Source organism: Cynara cardunculus, assembly GCF_001531365.2.
Source record: "Cynara cardunculus var. scolymus isolate 2C chromosome LG 9, CcrdV1, whole genome shotgun sequence".
NCBI classification, from domain to species: Eukaryota; Viridiplantae; Streptophyta; class Magnoliopsida; order Asterales; family Asteraceae; genus Cynara; species Cynara cardunculus.
This window is the reverse complement of record NC_037536.1, coordinates 11,095,455-11,102,031: the sequence shown is the minus strand read 5'-3', so window position 1 is coordinate 11,102,031 and position 6,577 is coordinate 11,095,455. Positions and strand designations below refer to the sequence as shown.

The window sequence follows — 6,577 nt, the reverse complement described above, 5'->3', positions numbered from 1 at the left end:
ATACAGAAATACATCGAAAGGAAAAAGGGATTATCATCAAATCACTGAGAGAGAGGATCAACACTATCTGACTGGTTTATAGGAATGGTAGTAACAAAATCTGGTAGGGTAACAAAATCTGGTACCACAATTCTCTTTTCAGGCTCTGCTTTAATTGGTTCTTTTTCTTCTTTTTGGGGATTGCTTATTAAAGTCTTCCCACTCCTTAAGGTAACAACTTTTACATGCTCTTTTCTTTCTCTTTGAGGTGTCTTTGTATAACTAGGCAGAGAACCTACTGGTCTCTTCCTCATGTCCAAAGCCATTTGTCCCATTTGAGTTTCAAGATTTTTAATTGATGCCTGAGTTTAGGTCATAAAACCCTTCATCATTACTTCAAATGAAGTAGATGATTCGACATGTTGTTTGAGCTTGTTTTGGAAAGATGATTGATGATTTTGTGGTTGAAAATTAGCATGTTGATTAGTATGAGTGCCTTGATGTGCTTGTGAGTGAAAATTAGATTGGCGTTGTTGCTAAAAATTGGACTGTCCTTGTGGATGAAAATTTGATTGTCCTTGTGGTTGAAAATTGGACTATCCTTATGGTTTTGACATTGGAGGATTAAAAGTTGGACTATGCCATAAAAATTTTGGATGATTTCGCCATCCAGGATTGTAAGTCTGTGAAAATGGTCCAGTCTTGTTAACATAATTTACTTGCTCAGGATTTCTAGGAAAATGCTCAAAAAAGTGACCCACACCACATTACACACATTGCATAGATTGAACATTGGGGTTAAAGGTTCATCAGATTGCACATGTGGGCTGGATGTCAGGTTTGAAATTAACTTAGTGATTTGAGTTGTTAATGCTAAAACAACATCTACCTTATTTATCCAGCTGTTTTCTTTAGCGGCATTGCACGTGGATCAGACCATTATCCGTTATTGTTAGAAATCTTTTCAAGTATATCAAAACTTTCATTATAGGTACAAGCTGTGAAAGCTTCACCTGCAGTAGCATCGAGCATTTATCTAGCAACAACAGTTAAACCATTGTAGAATGTCTCTAGCTGTATACAGTACATAATGCCATGATGAGGGCATTTTCTCAGCAACTCTTTATACATTTCCCATGCATCAGGAACTACTTCATCATCCAGTTGTCTAAAAGTACAAATTTCATTCATGGACTTAGCATTCGTCATGGGTGAAAAATAATTTTTCAGAAATTTTTCTGTCATTTCATTCATGTTGTCACAAAGTTTGGTTGGAAGGAATTGTACTATGCTCTTGCTCGATCCCTTAGTGAAAATGGAAAAAATAATTAGTCTCAGAGCATCGTCTGAAACATCAAGGATGAGAAAAGAATCTGTGATTTCCATGAAAGAACGCATATGAGAATGAGGCTCTTCAGATGGTAAACCATCGTATTAGCCGTTAGTTTGCAACATTTGAAACAACAGTGGTTTAAGTGAAAAATGGGTGACACCAATAGTAGGTTTACGTAATCCTGTGTGCAATTGAGTAAAGTTAGGAATAACATAAGCCATAATGCCACCATTTTTAGCATTTGCAAGATGAAAGATGCTTTGTGCCTCATCCTCGGGTGGAATATTTTGTTCATTTCTAATAATACATTCTCCGTCAATAATCACATTTCCAGCCATTGTTTTAGAGGTTAAAGCTCGCAGAGCTCTTTGCGCTCTTCTTTGTTGTCTGAAAGTTTTTTCAATATCCGGATCAAGTTGGAAAAATTCACCGTGCGACAGTCTTGGCATGCATAGTTTGTTCACAAAGGTGGTAGAAAAATTAACTTTTATAAACTTCACTTTAAAAAGAAAAACTTTAGCATGCTCTATCCGGCAACGGCATCAAAAACTTGCTCGTTCGGTTTGTGCAACCTTAGATTTTCAACACTACAATAGAACTCGGTGCAAGTATATACCTTGAACTACTATCGTCTTGTAACAAGTAATAATGGTATAAGTACCAGATATTGTTCACACATAGAAAACTTTGTAAAGTTCTTCAAAAGTCCAGTATTTAAAATTAATTTCAGATGACGAATTCGAGGGATTTGATTTATCTAAAATTGGCTGATTTGATTAACAACTAATAAAATATCAGTTGTAAAAATAAGCACAGGGTGTAAAGGTTGATTTTAAGACACGAAACAGATGATCCGGTAGAAAGGTGACATAGCATTCCTGCCACAATTTTATAAAACCACAGGACGATTTTATAGAACTGTCACAGTATCAACTATCGGGTCAAACGGCCTCCCAAGAGTACACACCGACCAACGTGCTATCAACACGATATCATTTATGTTAGACGTCGTGAATCCTAGCACAACATAGTGTTACCATCCTACACCGTAGGGGTATAGTAACTGTCAGATGTTAAAGCTATTTATAGCCTTCTCCTATTACCTCAGGTTTTCTTATTTATCTTAACTCTAAAAGTTAATGCATTTTCATACACAAAATAGTTGTCAATTAATTTTAATTTAATCTTAAATGAAATATTAATCACTTAAAACTAATAGTTAGACTATACTAATAAGACATCTATGTACTTTCACATCAACTTTGGTCTTAATTTTCTCTTACACCTCAAGCTAAGGCGTTTAACCTATCATTGATTGATTTCTTCTCGCGAAGAATGTAAAGACTGAAAATAAATAACTGGTGCGGGAAAGTGAATTGCATAAATTAAAATACTGGTAATTAAAGTACTAAAAATTAAAGTACAAAAATATAAATGACTGAAATTAAATTGCAGTACAGTAAATTGTAGAATTAAATTACTGAATATTAAAGTACCGAAAAGTAAAAGACGAAAACTAAAATATTGAAAAGCAAAGGGCTGAAAAGTAAACTTGAAAATTAAAGTTACTCTGAAAGAGAAGACATAAAGTAAAATTAAATACTTTGTAAGAAGGAAGCTAGGGAAACAAAATATTAAAGCAACTACTTATTAGAAACCGAAAATTAATGTCCGAATCAAACAAAATTACAATTAATAATGAACTATACAACTAATATCAATTATTTTCTTTCATTATATTCAAAATGCAAAATAAAAGCTACTATTATTTGGGGGTGTTTGGGATAAAAAACTCATGTTTTTTTTTATAAAAGTGTTTATCAACTTATTATAAGTTAGCAAGGTTTAACTTCTTTAAAAACTTTTTATTACTGGTTTAGTACCGGTATAAGTTATTTATCCAAACACTCAAAAGTGTTTATTACCGGTGTCACATCGAAATAAATCACTAAGTTATTTTTATAAGCAATCACAAACAACACTTCTAAACGATTACAAATCAAAAGCTTAATTCATGTTCCTAGATACATTGTTTTTTTTTCTATCTAATTGCATTCCTATGTTTAACCATTAAAATTAGAGGAGGAAATGACTCATAGCACTTTAATATCACAGCTTGGATCCATATAAATGAGAAGAGAGAACACTATTATGAAATTTAGGAAGAATAGCAAAAAATGCACAGATTTTCATCCAGCACCTGTCTATTGACTTCAACACAGATTTATGCATACGAGCACATTGAAATCGATCAAACTCAAAACTTCAAAGTTGTAGCTCTATGTTTTAGCTTTCCAACGTCACTGGAATAATGAATTTTGGAGCTTAGAGGAGAAAGATATGAGCAAAATACCAAGACAGCACAAAGCTGACAGCAACGTATAACTCTAATACCTGGTTCCCCTTCTAATGACATCGACGTCTTTTTGGAGCCTTTGGTTGATGATCTTCAACTATTATTCGATGCGGGGGTCGAAACACATGATGCATATACACAATAAATTTACTTTACGTGCAGTTGTTTTATGGACGATAAATGATTACCCTGCTCTTGGTATATTATGTGGTTGCCCCTACAACGGGAGAGCAAGAGTTCTAGTCATTAGGTTGAACACTTGCAATCATATTCATCAAATCTACCAAAATCGGGTATCGATTTGGTCGAAGCATTGGCTTTTCAAGTCCTAAATTAGGAGAATTCTAAACACCCCTTAAATAACACTTTACAACCAATTTGCTATTATCTACAACAAAATGCAGTATTTAGATTACCAATAAAGCCTAACTTTTTATAAGGTTAAAGGTTCAAACCTCAAATAAGGTGAGAAAGATGCATGAATTCATTTGTATATAAATGTTATATATACTTAAATCTGTGTCACCACTCCAAGCTTCGGTGGCAGAGTATGGGACCGTTTACCAAATACTTACCCAATAAGTGTTTATCAGTAAAAATCAACACTATTATTTACTTATCGGGTAAGATTTTTTAGTCCACCAAAACGACATTGCATGTAACAATTTACCCGGTAAGCGCTTACCGTGGTAAGAGTCATCAGCTTCACTTACCGGGTAAGACTCTTGATCCTTATCTCGTTTTTACCAAGTAAGATTCTTGGTCCTTAGCATATTCATCTTGTGAGGTAATGTGACTTGGTAAGCGTTTACTCGGGTAAACGTTTGGTAAATAGCCCCTAAGTCGAAGATCAAGAAATGAAAAATGAGTACAAATGACTATTATTCCCTTTTTAATTATAAAAGGTGATTTAATGAGAGTTTTTGGAGTAAAAGTGAGGGACTGTTTACCTAAATGCTTAACCGATAAGTGTTTTAACGTTAGGAGTTAACACTATGATTTATTTTATTGGGTAAGATTGTAGTACATCAAAACGTATCATATACAACAATTTACCTAATAAGCGCTTACCCGGGTAAGAGTTGTCACCTTCACTTACCAGGTAAGACTCTCCATCCTTATCATCGTTCTTACCGGGTAAGATTTTCAGCCCTTGCCATGTTCATCCGGTGATGAAAATTATCCGGTAATAAGTACTTACCGAGTAAGCGTTTAGTAAACAACCATGAGTATCAATTAAAATTGGGTTTTAAGCCTCTAAAATATTTGTGGTTTCTAAATAAACCTCTAGGTATGTTTAAGCTGAAAATTTTAAGTGTTTTATACTTTCTCATAATAATGATTAAATCACCAATTTGGATATTAAATTATTGGACATGTCTGTTGTCTAAATCTTTAGGAGTATGTTAATTAAAGACAGACAACCTTTTTCTATGGTTTTCAAGTTTTTATTAGAAAATCTATTATAATTCAAATCCATTAATAAGTTGTAACGGGTCACGAAGTGGATGGTTCAGATTAAGGGTTGAAAGTCGAGATGGAAAATTTATCCATTGAGACGGGTATTTACGGGTACCCGACCCTAACGGGGTAGGGATTCCCTTGTTTGACAGGTAATAGGGTGGGGATGGGTTTTATTTTCATACCTGAAGCGGGGTCGGGGATGACATTACCCACACTTAATCCGGTTCCTGATTAATTTTTATTTTATTTTAATTAATATATGTATATAGTGTGTGTAAATAAATAGAAAAATAAATATATATATATATATATATATATACATTTATTAGTAAATAACAAATATATTTTGATCTTTAATATTGGTAATTAATATACTAACGTTTCATTAATTTTAATTTTAAAATACATCGTCTTTTTCTAAATGGATACTTAACGGTGTCCCCGAACCTATCGGGAATTTCTTCCCCCTGAACCCCTTGGAGATTAGTCGGGGTCAGGGGCTTAAATAGGTTTCGAAGTCGGAGAGGGGAGATGCTTACCTGCCCAATATCCACCTTGGTTCCATCCTTAATCGAAAAGTATAAAGTTCCTACACAAATAAAAACTGATTGGATAACGTTGATTGATCTATCAAATGTGTTGTCAAAAATTTTAAAATCTGATTGAATATAATAACTTTGAATATAACAGTCTAAACGTGTTAAAATATTTGTTTTGTAGCTAAAATTTTATTTTATTTCATAAACCAATTATTAATAAAATATACAATTCTAATTACCTTACTTTTCACATGAATCGAGTTGAAATTACTATTTAATTATTGAATAAGACCAGGGTGAAAACTTCGGATTTGGTCTCTTCTTCAAACATAAGTTAAAATTTTCGTTGAATGAGGGGCATTTTCATCATTTTATCAGGATTTTTTTTTGTCTTTTACCAATCAAAATTGATTTTATGATTTTAGTCCTTGTGGTTTTTGATTGGATAAAAGAGAAAAATCGATAAAAGAATAAAAATGTTCCTTATTTAACGGATTTTAACGACCATTAGAATAAGAGACCAAATGCAGACGTTTTTGCAAATCACGATTATTATTATCCTATAATTTTAAAACTGTAGGGGCGAAATATGTTATTTATTAGGGGTGTACAAAAAACCGTCAACCCGCGAAACCCGTCCAATCCAATCCGCTAACAACTCAATTAAACCCAATCCGCCCACCCGCCAATTAGAAGGGTTGAAATTGGCTCAACCCGCCCAACCCGCCGCTAATATATAATTTTTATAAAATTATATATATATATATATGTTTATTATGTATATATATTATTAATGTACTAGAAGCGTACTCGCGCAATGCAGCGAGATACATCGTGATTTTAATATTTCATTTTATTTTTTATCTCAGTCGATGTTATAATATGACTTTATGTGATTTTGAAAAA

The 6,577-nt window shown here is 33.2% G+C and overlaps 1 non-coding gene across 1 annotated transcript; it reads left to right on the top strand.

The window, feature by feature from the left end:
- The first annotated feature begins 1,069 nt into the window (after nt 1-1,069).
- LOC112518777 lies at nt 1,070-1,176 on the top strand. Its single transcript, XR_003069849.1, has one exon. It is a non-coding gene; the product is annotated as a small nucleolar RNA R71 (small nucleolar RNA).
- The last annotated feature ends 5,401 nt before the right edge of the window (nt 1,177-6,577 follow it).